The sequence below is a fragment of the Sarcophilus harrisii genome, chromosome 5 (assembly GCF_902635505.1).
Source record: "Sarcophilus harrisii chromosome 5, mSarHar1.11, whole genome shotgun sequence".
NCBI classification, from domain to species: domain Eukaryota; kingdom Metazoa; phylum Chordata; class Mammalia; order Dasyuromorphia; family Dasyuridae; genus Sarcophilus; species Sarcophilus harrisii.
The window spans coordinates 128946500-128965286 of record NC_045430.1 but is presented as its reverse complement, the minus strand read 5'-3'; the positions used below and the strand labels follow the sequence as shown (position 1 = coordinate 128965286).

Here is an 18787-nt window from a genome sequence, read left to right as displayed (position 1 = left end):
ACGTAACCTTGCCCTTCTATCCTCTTTACCTTTCCTTTCAGGTCTCCCTTATATTGTCTTTCTTTGTTATAATGTAAGCTCCTTGAATATAGGGACTACCTTATTTGCTTGTCTTTTTATTCCCAGTATTAGAACAGTCTCTGCTATAAAGCAAGGACTTCCTAAATGCTTGCTTGCTCACTTGCTCTATCTATTCATCTCGTTCCGTCCCTCCCTCTCTTCCTTCCTTCCTTCCTCCCTCCTTCTCTTCCTTCCTTCCTCCCTCCCTCTCTTCTTTCCTTCCTTCCTCCCTTCCTTCCTTCCTTCCTTCCTTCCTTCCTTCCTTCCTTCCTTCCTTCCTTCCTTCCTTCCTTCCTTCCTTTTTCTTTCCTTTCTTCCTTTTTCTTTCCTTTCTTCCTTTTTCTTTCCTTTCTTCCTTTGGTAAAGGAGTGTGAGTAGTCAAGAATAATTCCATTTAAAAAAAAGAACACTTCATGACTGTTATCCTGAGTAGCTGGAAGTGTGGTGTTATCTTAAAGAGAAACAGAGAAGTTTGGTAGATGAATGACTACTGGGGAAAAGATGATAGGTTTGTATTTTGGTTTGCTCAGTTTGAGATATCCCTGGAACGTCATGTTAGAAATACCCTAGAGACAAAAACTGATGTAAGACTGAAGTCTAGAAGAGAGAGTGGTCAAATAGGTTTGAAAACAACGAATAAGTAATGTCATGAATACCCAGAGAAAGGACTAAATCTAGAGAGGGTAATTGAATGTTGAGTGCAACAGAAAAATCAAAAAAGTATGAGGAATGAGAAAAGGCTATCTTTTCTCAAATCTAAATAAAAATCTAAAATAAACTTATTGAGAGTGATTTACTGAGAGTGAATAATGAGATTACAAAGGGCTGAGGGATATGAGAGGAGATGAAATGGTGACAACCGCTTTTTCTAGAAAAATAAATGAATGGCATCCCTGAGTATTATGGAGTCCTATCAACTGGGGAAAATGGGATCCCTATGATTTTGTAATGCCTGCTTCAGGGAATATCTAGACAAAACCCAAGGCATATTTCCTAATTCAAATCTATTTTTGTACATCATCCAATTGGTACCTAGGTGGGGCACAAATCATCCATTCTTTTCCTGGTTCGGCATATATTTAGATCATTTAGGAAGAAATTTTTCTTCTTGGTCCCTCCAAATTCTTTCAGCTGTAGCTGAACTAAACACAAACTACCAGCAGAAATTTTTGTATCTAGGTGCAAACTGATAGTCATAAATCTCAAGGAGTGAGCATATCATTATCCACAGCACTGACGTATTTTTCTTGGCAGCATTGTTTGCTTTCAGAGATTCATTTGATTTGTGAATGTGCTTAAGACTTTAATCAAAGATGGGGAGAAGGTCAAGAGAGGCAGCCAGTCAAAAGGAGATATTGGCAGTACGGGCACATTCGATTGCTTTCACTTCTTGCTCAATTTTTACATTATTTTTCTGTTGATAAAATTGAAAATGTGTTATGCTTCCCTTACAGAAGGTGATAAACCTAACCTGCAATGACTGTGGTCTTGTCTGGGAATTGTTTTTCCAGGGGAGGTGACAGATTTGCATGGATACATTCACACTCTCACCCAATTCCTTTCGTGAGGGACCAATGTCACAAATAGGTGAGACAGCTGGAAAAGGTGGGGTTGCAATTTGTAGCCACAAGCCCGAGATAATTTAACTGGGTCATAGAGGGTGTGAATCCAATACCTTGGTTTCATTAGCAGAATGCTGTACTTACGAAGCTATAAAAGCAGAGACATGGGCAAAAGTGCCCGTCTGAATTTAATTACAAAATGCTTGACATTTATGATGGCTCTGACTATAGAAGCCCATTTTGCAACTGAAAGAGTTACATTATAATTCTCTCCTCATGCTCAAATCTTGATTCTTGTTCAGAACAGAAACTATGCCTGACTCAGATTTTCCCAAACATTTTGAAGCTGGTTTGTATCGGAGCTGTCCTCTAATATCATTTGGCCTTTCTTAAAAGGCAAAACTTCCTCATAAAATTTAAATAAAATCCATTTGGCTCGATAGCTTGAGAGTCAAAATAATAAAGTGGCTAGTGAACAAGGAATTCTTCAGATTGTACGTACAAATTTAGCACACCTAAAGGGTCTTTACCAGCTCTACAGAATAGTTCGCAGAGATGCAAGATGTTTGTAAATGGATGCTTCTCAAGTCCACTGACTTCTATAAAGTGCACAGAGAATATTCAGGGATGTTTTAGACTTATCTGAAACATCTCCGAAATCCTGAAACAATTATTTTGAGAAGCAATGTTTGTTATTTTTGTAGTTTTTTTGCGTGTGTCAGCTCGTAGTCTTTAACAAAGGGATCTGATTTTTATAGACCCTGAAGTCTGAGCTGGAATAAGAAGGGATTTAGTGTCTCTAGGGACCTCACTATCTTATCTGCACCCATGGCAACTAAGTTAGAACAGCATCTCACTGCATCAATCAGTCTTAGTGACACCTTAGCCCATTCTTACCCTAATTAATGATAAATCAACAGACAGACAGGTGACAACAGTTATATTCTTTCACCTTATCACCAGGGCTAGGAATAGTGGTGTGGGATTTTACTAAGTCACCTTGTGATTCCTGAATTTTAATTTCATTCCATTGAATTTAGTTTCTCTCTCTCTCTCTCTCTCTCTCTCTCTCTCTCTCTCTCTCTCTCTCTCTCTCTCTCTCTGTATATATGGACTTTTTTTTGAAATGGCCAATTACATATATTACAGAGAAAAGACTGGGATTTCATCCAAATCTACTGGAGTTTGAATTTAACCTCCTGGCCCTTTTCTAATTCTCTTCCTTCAATTCCATATGCTAGTCCACTCATTTATTTTCCTGTGGTTGAGCACATCTCCTCTCTGCCCTCTTTGTTTCCTCCTACTTAGGCTGCTTCTGTGCATTCTTCCTGGGAGTACTTAAAAAATGATAAATTATCCCATGAATAACAATTATCTTGATTCTATTGTTGAATTACAAGTAAACAAATAGCCCACCCTTTATTCTTCATTGGTGTCCTAACTCTGGTTAAGTTTCATGAAGAAAAATATATCTAATATCATAGATATGAATATACACATTTATCTATCATCTGTTATCTATCTTTATAATCTATATACATACACATGTCCAAAGTACCTATTGTAATAATACTCTTAGTTAAGCTTCAATGAACACTATTAACTGCTAATGCTAAGGTATGAGTTAATTAATGAATGTGTGTATATGGGTGATATGGGTAAACATATTTGTGTTTATATACATATATGTATACATACACACATATATGTGCACACACACACACACGAAGGCATTTAGCCACCAATAGGTTTTTCTGCATAGCTCTGGTCTCAGAAGTATGATGATGGGAGGCTAGGAATTCTTTCTACTCTGACCAACACATACAGTTATTCTTTGTCGGGGCCATCCTGAAGTTGAATTCTCTAACTTCCAAGGTGACCCTGGGACAATTTTGTATATCTGACAACTTACAGGAGTCCAAAGAGTGTGCCATTTCCTCTCTGGGTCAATGCCATGTTAACCTTGCCATACATTCAAAGCTCCTCTGCAGGAAGTCTATACCCATTAGACTTATTACCCTTCAATCAAATTATATCATCCACAAATATTTAGTGATCACTGTGCACAAAACTTTGAACTTGTTTGGTGCTGTAAAGGAAACAAAGAATCCCAAGACAGCACATAGCTTTGGAAAACACTCCAGAGATATGCACCAAGCTGTTTCTAATCTCTTTAGAAACAGACCCAGTTATGTTCTCTACTTGTACCTCTGTATTTCAGTGAGACTATGATCCATCTGATTTTAGGCGGTATGTTTTATAGGATCTATCTCTTATCATTCAAGAAGACAAATATGATTTGATAATGATAGGCAACACTTAGTCAATTTAAGCATTCATAGAATTATACATTTAGAACAGAAAGGCACTTTGGAGGCCCTCTTGTCCAACCTGTTCATTTAACAGATAAGGATAATGAAGCTCTGAGGATTTGAGTGGTTACACAAGGTAAGAAGTATAGCTGGAATTCACATTTAGGTTCTCTCATTCTAAACTTAGCCTGATTTGCATAGTAACATCCTCTTCTCCTTCTCCCCCCCCCCCCAAAGGATGATACGAACATATTGATATAATAAATAATGAAGCCTGTCCTAATGTTGTCCAAAATTTAAAGCCATTAAGGTTAACAAAAATCCTACAGATAAATAAGGAATACAATAATATTTCAAAAACTTATGTTCTTGAAAAAACATAAGTTTTTTTTCATGTTGCCCAGTTTCAAGCAGGGGCAAATCAGAAAGAGGATGAGATTTTCCTCTTCTTCTCCTACACTTTTGAATAATATCAAATGTAGATAATTAATAAAAAGTTAAGTTCACTCAGACCTGAGAAAATTTTGAATTAAAATTCTGGGCAAAATACTGGTTTAGTTTAATTTTCATTTGGAGCAGATTCATTTAATGCTGTATAATCTAGAACAGATTTTAGGTCAGGTGACATTCAGATGGTCTCAGGAGGTAAACCCAGACCCAGTGTACCAAATCTGGGAAAATTGATTATGAAATATATGATATCAAAAACAGCATGTTATCATGTTATGTGATCTGTGAGACTTTTGCTTCCTAGAGATTTTACCAGTTTCTCAATGTAAATAATGCACCCTGTTCATTTTTCATAATGATCAATTCTGCTGCAAGATTTTGAAGAGAAAGACATAGAAAGAAAGCTGAAAGGCAAGACAGCTGATTGGCTTTAGACAAATGTTTTTGATTTAGGAGACACATGGATTAATGCCCTGCCCTGGCCATCTAATTAAAATGAGAAATAGCACAGTGAACAGGATAGGTAGTTTAGGGAATTGACAATCAGGCAAAAATGCAAAATAAGGAAATAAATATTTTTTAGAATATTCATTTCCATCTGTATTTCATCCAGGTCCAAATGTCAAATAATAATAATATCAACAATAATTCAAATAACATTAATAATGTTAAGCAGTGGGCACAGAGATTTTAATAGCTGAGAATGTAAAAATATTATAGAAATGAATATAATATCTATTTAAATATAGTTGAGAAATTGTTAGAAGCATACATGACTTACCAAAAATTACATATGTTGAGGTTAGAGTTGAGGATATCAGTCTCCAGACTGCTTCATGATCCTATGGTCAATTTCAAATGGGCAGAGACTGCCAGAAATAATCCCAAAATGTAAAATGGGAACAAAATAGGTGGACTTAGCCTGGCCTGGACATACCCACCAAAATGAAGGAGACCTGATTTAAAATTGTGCTAACTGTTGGCAAGCGGATGAGTTAGGAGGAGGTTAAGCACAACATACAAACTCAAAACCCCAGGAGGAAATATTCTGCTTTACTGGGAAGGATCTGCCAAGTTCTCTACTTCAAAGAGAACTCGGTGGGGTGCAAAAGAAGAGAGGAATTTGGATGAACATGTGAAAATGTTTATATGGGTCTAGGAGTAGGGGTATTTTTGAATGTGTGCAGAACAAAAAAAATTAAATGAATTAAAGTATAATATAAAAGAAATATATTGAAGATGCTTTCAGTAAATAATCAAGGAAGTGGCTGAAAGTAAAAGGATATCAGAGATAAAGCCCTTTAGACACTCTGAGCTCTAACTCTGGTTATGCCATCAATTTTTTTTCCTTGTTGTATGTTGCTGGAAAAATCTACATGACAGGTCTGTTTGCAACTGTCTCCTCTGATTTTATCAGAAATGTACATTTTTTTAAAAGCACAGTACTACTTAGCTAGTCATCATGGCGCTCACAAAAAGTACACACTTTTCCTATCTTTCATGAAGGTTTTCCCATGAGAATAAAACACAACTCAGACCTCTGAGTTGTCCCTCCTGACCCTGATGTCAGCAGTCAAACTATCTGATGCTATTGCTGTCATATTATTTTTGGACTCCTCTCTATTTTATCTCCTCTCACTGGCAGGTGAGGTAACAAGGCTGGATCTGGTCACTTCACATCTGGACACAGAATGTATCCAGATTTATATTTCCTGTGTGGCTGGGGGAGTGAAATGGATAGGAAGAATGGGAAAGGGTGGTATTATCAGAATGCAGCTGAGTAAGGGTTTCCTGTATCCCTAGGAAATCTTAAATATAAGGAGAAATTCACATCTAGTGACGTTGAATCAGGTGTCAAGCAGTCAAGTAGTAGAGTAAATTGTGGGGCAGGGAGAGCAAGCCATTAAACAAACTATCTGCATCATTGAAAAGACAACAACTTAAATGTTTTATTTTATAAAAGGAAGAAAATTCAGTTTTAGTGTCCTCAGAGATAATAATAATATTTGATCTTCTATATCACTTTAAGGTTTGTAAAGTACTTTACATGTATTACTTGAGCTTCACCACAATTCTATGAGATAGGTGGTATAAACATTATTATGCCCATTTTATAAATGAAGAAATTGAGGCTCAGACAAGATGAGTGACTTTCTTGTAGTTATACAGGTAGTAAGTTTCAAAGACAGAATTTGAATGCAATTTTTCCTGAATTCAAATCCAATATTCTATACAATACTATACAATATAACATACAATCCAATTCTATGAATACTTATGTCAGGAGTTATCTACATAGTGAATTTTTTATAAAGATTTTCAATGGCTAGGAATGATTCTTTCTAGATCATTTATACTGCTGGTATAGGGAACCCCTGATAAGTAAACTCCCTCTATAAATACAAATTAGTCTTAGTTTTTATAATTTAAAGTCTTAGAGGCACTGGGGGCACTGAGAAAGAGATTAATTCATTCGTATGGGGTCTAGTCCTGGACCTAGGACAAGTGTGTGTCAGACCCAAGATCTGATTCCAGGTTTTCCTGATTCCATTAGACCTAACTCTGTTTTTCTTATAATAGCAATATAATAAGATGGTCTTTGTTTCTTTTTTCCCCTTTTTTTCCCTTGATGGTCTTTGTTTCAAAAAATAATGTGAACATCAATGATATGCTGAGAAGAATCACTAAAAAAATCATTAAATGCGTTGAAAACCCATTCTTATTACAAATAATCATACAAATATAATATTAACTGAGAATGGACATTTATAAAGCCCTTCATGGCCTATAGACACAGAATTTGAAAGCTGTCTTTGCTTTTATTTGTAGTCCTATCACCTAGCACAGTGTTTAGAATACAGTAGGAGTTTAGTAATTACTTAATAATAATAGCATCTTATTAAACAACTGACTTCAAAATATCCAGCTTCTCCTCAAACACCCCTGAAGAAGGGAACCCATTACTTTTCAAGATAGGCTCTTCTACTTCTGAATACTCTGTTAGGAGGTTTTCCCTCCTGTTTTCAAGTTAAAGCCTTTTGGTAATTTCTACTTATTGCTCAAGATTCTGACATCTGAGGCCAAACACAACAAGTTGAATTCCTTCTCCATGTGATAACCCTCAACATATTAGAAGAGACTTCTCTAAGTCAGAATAAACATTTCTTTAACTTTTTATCATTTGACATACAAACAAGGACCTTCGTCATTCTGATTGACCTTCTCTGGATATACTTAAGCTTATCAATATACTTTTTTTTTCCTTTTTTTTTTTTTTTTTTTTTTTTTGTAGAGGCATTGGGGTTTAAGCAACTTACCCAGGATCACACAGCTAGGAAGTGTTAAGTGTCTGAGGCTAGATTTGAACTCAGGTCCTCCTGACTTTAGAATTGGTGCTCTATCTACTGTACCATCTAGCTGTCCCTATCAATATACTTTTAATCCATTTTTTTGGTTATTGCAAACATGAATCATGTGCCACTCCTTTCCAAGAAGTTAAAATGATTGTCAAATGATTTAATGCATAGGGATAATACTGATTCTATTTGAACTCAATTGGAAAAGAACTTCATGTGTTGATAAGCAACCTGGGTTTTAAATATTCTAGAACTTTTGGTTTAAGTGATATGGTTGTTAGCTGAGACATATATTCCAACATATAGTAGAAATAATAGCACTAGTAATTACAATTAACTTTTATGTATTGCTTACTATGTGATATACTAAGTATTTTATAAATATTATTTCCTTCTGTCCTCATCACAATCCTGGGAGGTAGGTACAACTGGAGAAACTGAAACAAACAGAAATTAAGTGACTTGCCCAGATTCATACTGCTAGTAATTGCATAAAGTTAGATTTGAACTCAAGTCTTCTTGACTCCAAGCCTAATATCCCCTTCTTCATGTGTCACTTGGCTTCGCTATAATATCTGTCATGCTTGGAATCCTCTCCCTTCTCATTTCTACCTCCTGGCTTTCCTGGTTTTCTTGAAGACCCAACTAAAATCCTGCCTTCTACAGGAAGTCTTTCCTGGTTCTCTTTAACATCAGTGTCTCTCCTCTGTTGATTATTTCCCCAATTTATTTTCTATCTGACTTGTTGGCACATACAGACTTTACACGATGTTTCTCTTACTAGATTAGAAACTCCTTCAGAATAGGACCTGACTTTCACTTTCTCTGTATACCCAGCACTTAGCATAGTGCTGAGCATGCAGTAAGTATTTAATAAATGTTTATTGTCTTAATGACATATATATATAAACATATGTTTTTCATATATTCTGTCTGATATGGATCATTTTTACCATTCCAGGTACCACAACATTGTGTTCCTTTTTACCTTGTGATAAAATACAAAGAGCCCTAGTTTTGGAGACACAGCAATAACTTTGTGACATTGAGTAAGGCACTTAGCCTCTCCGTGAAATGAGTTTCACAACCTACAACATGAAGAATTTGGATTAGATGACCTCCCATGTCCTTTCTAGCTCTAAATCTGTCATTCTATCTGGATTATTTGAAAGGGAAAAAAAAAAACTAACAATCTATGAACATGTAAACTCATATCTGCTATATGCGAAGTGTTGCACTAGATTATAGGAATAGAAAGACAGAAGGGAAGTAAGTAGTCTACACCTTCAAAGAGATTGCAGGTCAAGAGAATATATCTATGTTTTTATGAAGGGATAGATCATATGTGTGTGTGTGGGGGGGTATAAAATGCCATTAATATTACAAATAATCATATGAATATAATATTAACTGAGAATAGACATTTATACAGTCCTTCATGGCCTATAGTCACAGAATTTGAAAGTTGCCTTTGCCTTTTTTTGTACTGTCACCTACCATAGTGTTTAGAATACAGTAGGAGTATAATAATTACTTAATAATAATAGCAATTTATTAAACAACTGACTGAAAAATATCCATCTTCTGCTCAAACATCCCTGAAGAAGGGAAACCATTACCTTTCAAGGTAGTCTCTTCTACTTCTGAATAGCTCTGTGTGTGTGTGTGTGTGTGTGTATGAAAATTCTGTATACATACACATATCGGGTTATCTAACTGTATATGTAGGTATATTTGTATCTAGTTTTTAAATAGATACAAGATATGTTGGGGGGAGAAATTATTATAGAGGACGTAGATGTGAAAGCATTTCATGAAAAAGGTTTTACACAAACTGAACCTTGAAGGATTGATTATTTAGTTGGTTGGTTATTGTTTTTTGTTCTTGAAGAGGACCAAAATGTCATTGCTTTGGTAGAGTCAGGTACAGTGTGCCTGACTGAGGCTGATTAGAACCATATGAGCCCAGAAAGCTTTACCACAGGGTCAGGAACAAATAGTCCATTGACCAAATATTCTAAGGGGAAGATGCGAGGATAGTGGAAAGGCATGAAGATAGGAAATACAGTGGGTGACTCGTGAAGAATGGGAGAATGCCAGTTTGGCTAGACTAAAAAGTCATGAAGGGGGTTAAAACACATACATTTATAGCATATAATAAAGCATTTTTCAATATTTAGTATCTTGGAATAAGCTTTTTGAATAACCAATATTATTTTTAAAAAGATGTAGTTGAACTGGAACCATGAAACTATATATATATATATATATATATATATATATATATATATATGTCAAGATTCTTATCCCATATTTTTGTGTTTCCATGGCTTCATTCTCTTCTTATTAAAGCACTTACTTTATGTAGGATATTTGTTACAAGTTCATATGGTTGAGTTGATGCCTATCCAAAAGTGATAATCCTCAGTTTGGGATATCTTAATCATTTCCATGGCAACCACCTCCAGGTTAAGGGGTCACAAAGAGGATTACCACTCCAGATAGGAGCAACCAAGAGAATGGAATACTAAAACAAAAAGATCCTAACCCTGAAGTACAAAGAATAAGAGAGAACAAGAGGCGAAATGAATCTGCAGCAATTGTTTCATTTAAAAATCATTCCACTTTTAAGTCAGCTCTTTTTAAGAAGAATCCTCAGGCCTGAGCTTGGGGAAGAGGCAGATGGTATCTTCTCATGAGGGATCAGAATGGACAAAAATCATGTATCCATTAAGAGATTAGAGGTCTCAATTTCTCAAAGGGCAACCTTTTATCTGTGCTGCATAGCATGAAACATATTACAGAAAAAATACACCAAGTGTATATACTTGTACCTGGTCATTTTGGTTTTTCATCAAAAAAGCCTTAATATCTTCATCTGGAGGAAGTCTTTTGATCTCTAAAGCCTACCTTTGAGGCCACTGGAGGCTACCTGCTGAATCAACAGTGAATTACATGGTGTTTCTAAGCTACTTTTTAATTGGAGAGGATCATCCAGGGCTTTTATTGGGAATATGATCAGAGGAAACTGCAAAGCAGAAATACCTTCTCCTGATACACTCAGTTGTGGACATCATGAAAGGGAAGCTTGGAATGTCTGACTTGCAAACTATTTTCACAATTGAAATTTAGAACCATAACGTTGTAATGTATGTTTTGAGGTCAATTTTATGCATTTTTGTCAGTGTTTATTTTTTGCTAATAGGTCTGTAAATCCAATAGAGAATGGAGGACTCTGCACATCTTGTCCTAGGGCATAATTGGAGTAGGTCCAGAAACACTTTTAGGATATAGAAAACTGAGGACAATCTCTCTAATTCTCTGTGCTTTCTGAGGTGAGAGTATTTACTGAACAATAAGGGATTGTTAGGGGACTATTGGGGGGAGAGAAAATGGTTCCACTAGTAGGTATTAAAAAGACCAAAAGTCCTTATACATAAAATTGGTCAGTCAATATGTATTTATTAAGACCTATATATCAGGCACAACATTAAGTGCCAGATTAGTGTTTTAAAACAAGCTGTAAGCCTTCATTATGACTGCACAGACAAAGACCCTATGAATACACAGTAGTTCTAAAGTTACATGGGAGAATGGGAAGTTCACTCTGGCTTTGGAATAGATCTAAATCTTTGCCAGTTTCACTAACTACCTATGTGAAAAGCCACTCAACATCTCTGGGACTCAGTTTCCTCATTTGTCAAATGATTTATTATGTGATCTCCAAAGTTCCCTTTTAGCTTCAAATCTGTATTTCTAACAGGTTCATTGATGATCTTTATTCAAGCAAGTCCTTATTACTCATTTAAGCCTGCTTTGGGGCAGGAGTGTGATTTCCTTCCCCCATTCCTTGTCCCATTCCCTTTTATCAGCTTAACAAAATCCAGCTATAACTTCCATTCTAGGATCTCTAACCATGAAATAGCCTCACTTTGATAAGGTAAACTTTTGCTTGAATTAAATGCTTCAAAATTCCACAAGGAATAGATATGCTAAGAGAAACTAACAGCCCATTCTAGGTCGCCACCAAGTATCTATTTCCATTCACTTGTCCCATCTTCTATTTGGTTCACCAAAACACTCAATCAATCTGGTGGAAAATGACCTAACAAAAAAGTCATGAGCCTGGGGGATGCCTGGAGAAAAAAGTGTGGGAAGCTGTGCCACTCTTAATAATGAGGCATTTTATATAATGTTCATCCTGTGTAAACTTATAACTAGTCTACTTTTCAAAACTTTTTGCTAGGTGTCATTGGTTCCATAATGGCATCTTGGAGCTGCTGAATACTTCTAAAATTCTTGACAAACAACGCAAAAAGCAATTAAAACTAATTGTTATCACAATGTCTGACTTGGAATATGCCTAATTCATCATAATTAGGGAAATTAGTAGAAACATATATGTTCCTTTCTGATTTCTAGATAAGTCACATTTCAGTATTTTGCTAATTGAAAAGAAAGCACATTGTAGCTTTGATAAAATACTTCCCTTGGGGTCTAAGCTTCTGGGAATAGCTTTTAGGTAAGAACATCATATAATATGGTCCTTTTGCAATTAAATGACTGGATCCCCTGAGGTGTTTTTGGAGCCAACCTAACTTGAACATAGAGTTCAATTGGCAGGAACACATGTTCTGGAGTAAGAGGACCTGAATTCAAATCTCACCTCTGCCAATGTTTATGCAAGCTTAGATAAATTATTAAGCTCTCTAGACATCTGTTTCCTCATCTGTTAAATGAAATTGTACCAGATGGCTTCTAAATCCCTTTTAGTTCTATGTGTAGGATACAGCATCAGAGTGATCATAAGGGAACTAGGTGGTACCACAGTGCACAGAGAATTGGGCTTGGAATCAGGAAGACATCTTCCCAAGTTCAAATCTGGCTTCAGATAGTTACTAGCTATGTAACCCTGGGCAAGTTATCTCACCCTGTTTTACTCATCTATAAAATGAGCTGAACAAGAAAATGAGAAACCATTCTAGTATCTCTGCCAAAAAAATTTCAAATGGAGTCAGGAGGAATTGTACATGGTTGAAAAGACTGAATACTAACAATAAATTACCAATAGTATTCCAAAAGTCATGGATACTACTAATAGTTTAATGAACCAGAAACCCATGAACATGGCACTAGCTATTTTTCCTATAGTTTTGCCACAAGAAAGTAGGAAAATAAATATTAAATCGAATGGCTTAGAGTAGGGAGATACCTCTTTTCTATCCCAATAACAATAATAGCAATTAATAAATAACATTTATATAACATTTGCTATGTACAGGAACTATATTAAACACTTTATTTCATTTTATCCTCTCAACAACCCTGGAAAGTGGGTGCTGCTATTGTCCCCATTTTAAGGACGACTAAACTGAGGTAAACAGAGGTTAGTGACTTACCAAAGATCCCATAGCTTGTAAGTATCTGAGGTTAAATTTGAATCCAGGTCTTCTTGAATCCAGGTTCAGTGTTCTATGTACTGCATAATTTACCTGATTTTTCCCTCCATTTTTTGGAGGGAGGCTGTGGAAGGCAATTGGGGTTAAATGATTTGCCCAAGGTCACACATTTAACATTACATATCTGAGGTTAGATTTGAACCAGGAAATCCTGACTGCAAAGCCAATGTTCTATCTCTGTGCTATCCAGCTACCTCAACCTGCCTGCTTTCAACACCATAGAAACATAAGTATGAGCTAGCAAATGTACAAGCTATATACTATTAGTCATCTGGAAGTCAATAAATTTGGTTAAGGTGAGGGTTGGGGTAAGGTAGGGAGTTGCTTATAAGCAATATACCAAAAATACCTTTAGGAATTCATTAATACTGGTGATTTGTAGCCTAGCTATAATACCACACAAGAAACCAGTCCAGTGCCAGTTAAACATTGTGATTTAGGACAGAGTAGGATTCAGATTTATAATAGTAACCAATAATAATATTGACCTTTTAAGGGTCAGTAAGTTTTACATCCTTGATATTTTATTTAAGTTTTATTACTATTCTTTGTGGCATGTTGTCTATAGGACTGGGATTTGAGGGGCAAATCTTATTGTACTTTTATATTCATTGGCTTAATGTCCCACTAAGTTTCTCTGCCATGAAACTAACAGGCTAGATGATTGGCTGAAGCAAAGTTTGTAACTTTTTTTTTATATCATGCAGTGCTTTGGCAGTCTGGAAAAGATTTTGGACCTCTTCTCAGAATGAAGTCTTTTTAATGTAAATAATAAAATACACAGGATTACCATTGAAACATATCAAAATGATTTCAAACAAATTAGTAAGTTCATGGACCTCCTGAAATCAATTCATGGATCCAATGGAGGCCAAAAGCCCAAGTTAAAACCAAGTTAAAACGACACTAGAATCTGATAGTGTCACTCTGGGAATTCTCTGGGTAATGGATTCTAGGCTTGGTAGTAAATCATAAATCTGACTAGATTCTACAAAAATCCAAATATCATGAATTTTTAACAAAAATCATCCTTCTTTAAAGTAATCTGCTATTCTAACACAGTGATCAAAGTGATAAATCACAAATCTGGAGGATTGGAGATTGAAGTATACAATATGGTATTTTGTTAGTAAATACTTAACAATTGACTCTGAGTGGAAAAAATGTTTTTGTGACACTTTTAAGTTCAATCTGCATTACTATAATTTTCTTTAGCATCATTTAAAGTCTAGATAATCAACAAAAGAATAAATCAAGCACTCTATTTGCCAATTTCTGAGTGTAAATACTCACATTAAAAATTTAATAGCTGGCCAGTTAGAGCTGGCTCTGGCATACACCTGCATGTTATCCATCTCCTGAAAAAGAGGTGATGGACTCAGGGGGAAGACTGAGATATATACTTTTTGGACATGGTTAGTGTGGGGATTTCATTTTAGCCTGTAGCAGCTTATTTGTTACAGAAGTTTTGTTTTTCTTTTTCAATGGAGAAGGGGCGGGTGAGGAGGGTAGAAGAGTTATAAATAGATTTTTTTCAACTGAAAAAATATTTAAATTTAAAATAATCTGTTATTTATAGAGTCCTTAGGCTCAAGCTTGGGCAAGAGATTAATGTGTATTATGAAAAGTATAGTCTTTATTGAGGTTATCCCTTTCCTCCTATCAATGGTATAATAGACAGAAGAAGGCAGTACTTAATATATAGCACCCAGAGATAATATTCTTCCCTCTCCTCTACCATCCCTATTTCCCTCACTCCCATAATACCTTGTACACTCACTCGGAGGCACAGAAATATGGGAAGACACAAAGGAAAAAGGATTCCAGGACAATTTTTCAGGGGAGTAGATTTTGGGAGAGGACAAGGAGTCAGTCCCTAGTGTTAAAGACTCTCTGAATGGTTCTGTTAATGAATTCTACTTGCTGTACATAATATACTGCATTTAAAATGAAGAAAAACAGGGAGATGAAAGTAACAACTCCCATGCAGCTGACAGTTTTCTGCTAGGTCTGAATCCTGGAAGAAAATACATTACCAAGTACAAGGAGAACATAAGATGGCATAAGAAAGAGATGTGCAGGCATAATTCTCTTGGAGATATCTAGATCCATCATTTTATGTGACTTAGTAATTCTTCATGCAAAGATGTTTATCACACTTGGGGTGACAGAAGGCTGATATACTATAATGTATAAGAACCTCCTAAATCTTCATAGCTTTTTAAAACAGAGGATTATAAAGAATTATAGGTACAATGCACAATCCATTAAACAGACCCCATAAGGACACTTATTTTTGCCACCTTTAAACATTTAAGAAATAACAGGATGGGGTAAAAAACATTAAAAAATTGATGTACTGGAAATAAATGACCTCTAAATTCCCTTCCAGCTCTAACATTTTACTATTCTAATATACTTATTTTTTTCTAAAAAGTCTTGCCATTTATTGTGAAAAATCAGTGCCAAGGTTTGATAAACATCTCAGTAATAACCATATGGCTTGTTTGTGATAGGGCCTACTGAGATTTGCTAATGCTAGTTAGCTGTTTATAATTAAATTAAAAGACTAGACCGAACTATATGAGTCAGTTACTATTCAACATTAAGTTGTATTGTTTTAGAAGGTGTGTTAACTTTTCCAGTTCGCTAGGATACTATGAATGAATCAGTCTTAATCAATCACAAATATGTATAGGTACCCAAAGAATTCCATTCTATTGGGGTGGGAGAGCACATATATAAATAGGTAATTAATAGGTAATTACAAAATAGATACAGAGTATCTGCAAGGGGATGAGGACAATGGCATCTGAGATGAGGGAATAAGGAAAGGTTGAGTATAGGAACTGATCCTTGAAGGAAGCTATAAATTCTAAGATGTGGGACAGCCTTTCAGCTACATTGATAGCCTGTTCAAAATCACAGAGAAGGACATGAAATATTTCTATTAGGGGAACAGAAAATAGACTAGATTGCCTTGAAATGAAGATGGGACAGAGGAGAGTAAGGAAAAGTAAGTGTGTGCCATCTTGGGAAGGCTTTTTCAAAACCAAATAGATGAGTTTGTATTTTATCTTGAAGATAAGAAGATTCATCCTAGCATCTTGAGCAAGAGAATGGCATAGTCAAACTTCAACTTTAGGAATATCAGTTTAGCAGCTGAAGGAAGATGAATTGGACAGGAAGGTGAATAAAGTCATCACTTTGAAATCATTCAGTGAATATCAGTGCATTACGGGCTATGCCCCCTTTTAATTACTGATTTATTTTAGATTTTTTGTATTTGTTTCAGTAACTGAGTAATATATAGCTAACTGAATTGTTTATATAGCTAGATTCTGATTAGTGCATATAATAAATCCCTTGAAGCAAATGCATTGTATGAATTCATACTATGCATTTCCATTGACCTGGAAATAATTACTATCTTTTAAATAATTATATCTTAAATAATCTTTTAAATAATTTTAACTATGAATAGTGTGAATTCAATACATGTGACTACGTTAAGGATTCATTATTTTTACTAATTAAGACCCAGTAGCATAGACAATTTGATTTGATCATTGGGAAGTGTGAAAAAATAAGTCAATCTGTCTTTGTGTGCTTGCATGTGTGTGTGGTTGGGGGAGAGGGGATTGAGAGAGAAAGATGGGAAGAGAGACAGATAAACAGAGACACAGAGACAGAGATGAAAGAACATGAGATCCAGTATTTACAATACTCCTAACTACTGAATCAACTAGACTTTATAACCAATATAGTTAATGATACTGGATTCAGGTACTGAGCAGAAAAAAACAACAAAAGCATCCAAATATGTCAGTTGAGTGAGTACATGTGAATGTAGCCCAAGATAGGTAACGACTGTTTTTGATGTGATCATTCATAGGATCCTATTGGATTAGAAGAATTAATATTCCTTGTAAATAGTACAACTTTCTACTTTAGAGTAAGCAGCTCACATGGGATGAAATAACATACCTACTGACATTCATGCATGTGTTGTTCAGTCATTTCAGTTGTATTAGTCTCTTTGTGACTCCATTTGGGGTTTTCTTAGCAAATATACTGGAGTAATTTGCCATTTCTTTCTGAAGCCCATTTTACAGAAGAGGGCATTAAGGCAACCAAGTTAAAATTACTTCCTCAGAGTCACACATCTATTAAGTGTCTGAGGCCATATTTGAATTTATACCTACTGTATCTAGTAGCTTTCTGTAGGCATACATACCTACATATAAAATTAATTGACATGTGATTTGTGTACATTAAACACATTACTTATATCATGACCTTATTTTTCTATGGAACAGTCATATAAGAGAGAAAAAGAATAATATAGAAGATGGGGAAAGATGTCTTAGAAATGAGTAGATCAGAAAAATAGTCTGAGTTTCACAATGGACCAAAATATAGAGAAACTATTTTTAAAAAAATATCTAAGAGGTAGTAGCAAAAGTGTTGTGTAGATATACTAGATTATAATTTCCATGGGGGCAGTGACCACATTTTCCTTGGATTTCATATTTCCCATAATATTTGGCACATGCTTTCCATATGGTATATATTTTCTACAATTACATTGAATTATATACCATGGGGGGGGGGGGGTCGAAGTTTTCTATACTCCTCAGTGATTTCAAATCTATTTATGTATCTTGTATCTAGCTTTGCTCACTTTACATGTAAAAGGATATGGAGAAACTGAAGAACCCCCAGAAGAGGGCAATGAATGAATAAAAGGGTAGGAAGCAGATTTACAAATATAAGCTTAAAGGATTTGGAATTGTTCAGTCCAGGAAAAAGGCCAAGGGGTAGTAATAATTCTTAAGCACATGAATTATTGTTATGAGGAGCTTATTTTCCAAATATTTACCATATTTAGAGAAACATGAATAAGAAGAAGTTGCCTTAAAATGTAGAATAAGAAAATTTATTTAAACATAAAGAAGAATGGTTTAAATGTTGGGATACTCTATCAACATGGTTTCTTACATTGGGACTATTAAATAATTTGTTCAATTTCAATCCCTGGAATTATTAAAAACTAAGACAATATACATTGTTTCTCCACAGTTTAGGTCTGAAAATCAAACATCTACTGTGTGTAGTTTCATTCATATCATTGGTTCTGGCTCTCAGTCGTCTATTTCCAGATGTGGAATTTTAAGAGTTTTCATCAAATGTTAGTCTTTAGTCAGGGTTGTGATGGTAAATGATCAACAGCTGACTGAAAAAAAAAACATAGCATATTTTTATGCTTAATCTGTATTACTAACATTTTCCCCATCAGTTTCTAAAGTCTAAAAAAATCATAAAGTCATCTTTTTATTATATTACATTACGGAAATGCTTGTTTTAGTCCACAAATTAAAAATAAAATAAGTCAACTGTCATAAACCAAGACCTTATTTAGAGTGCCTGCTGATTTCTAAGGTATAAATGCTTACACTGAAAATGTAATAATAAACTTTCTCAAACCAGCAGGAGATGGCCCTAGTACATCTAAAGTACTAGTTCTATCTGAGATGTTTAGCTTTGATAAAATTCTAATTTGTTACTTATCTATCAATAATGATAAC

The 18787-nt window shown here is 35.1% G+C and overlaps 1 protein-coding gene across 2 annotated transcripts in view; it reads right to left on the bottom strand.

Annotated features, from left to right (window-relative positions):
• CELF2 (CUGBP Elav-like family member 2) overlaps positions 1-18787 on the bottom strand; it is a 969093-nt gene that overhangs the window by 661210 nt on the left and 289096 nt on the right. The window contains exon 1 of one of the 2 annotated variants that reach the window (XM_031940495.1): positions 5166-5366. The exons of the other annotated variant lie outside the window; for it this stretch is intronic. The gene's annotated coding sequence lies outside the window, so the exon portion shown is untranslated. Of the gene's footprint in view, positions 1-5165; positions 5367-18787 lie in introns of those variants that run through there. 2 annotated transcript variants of the gene reach the window in all.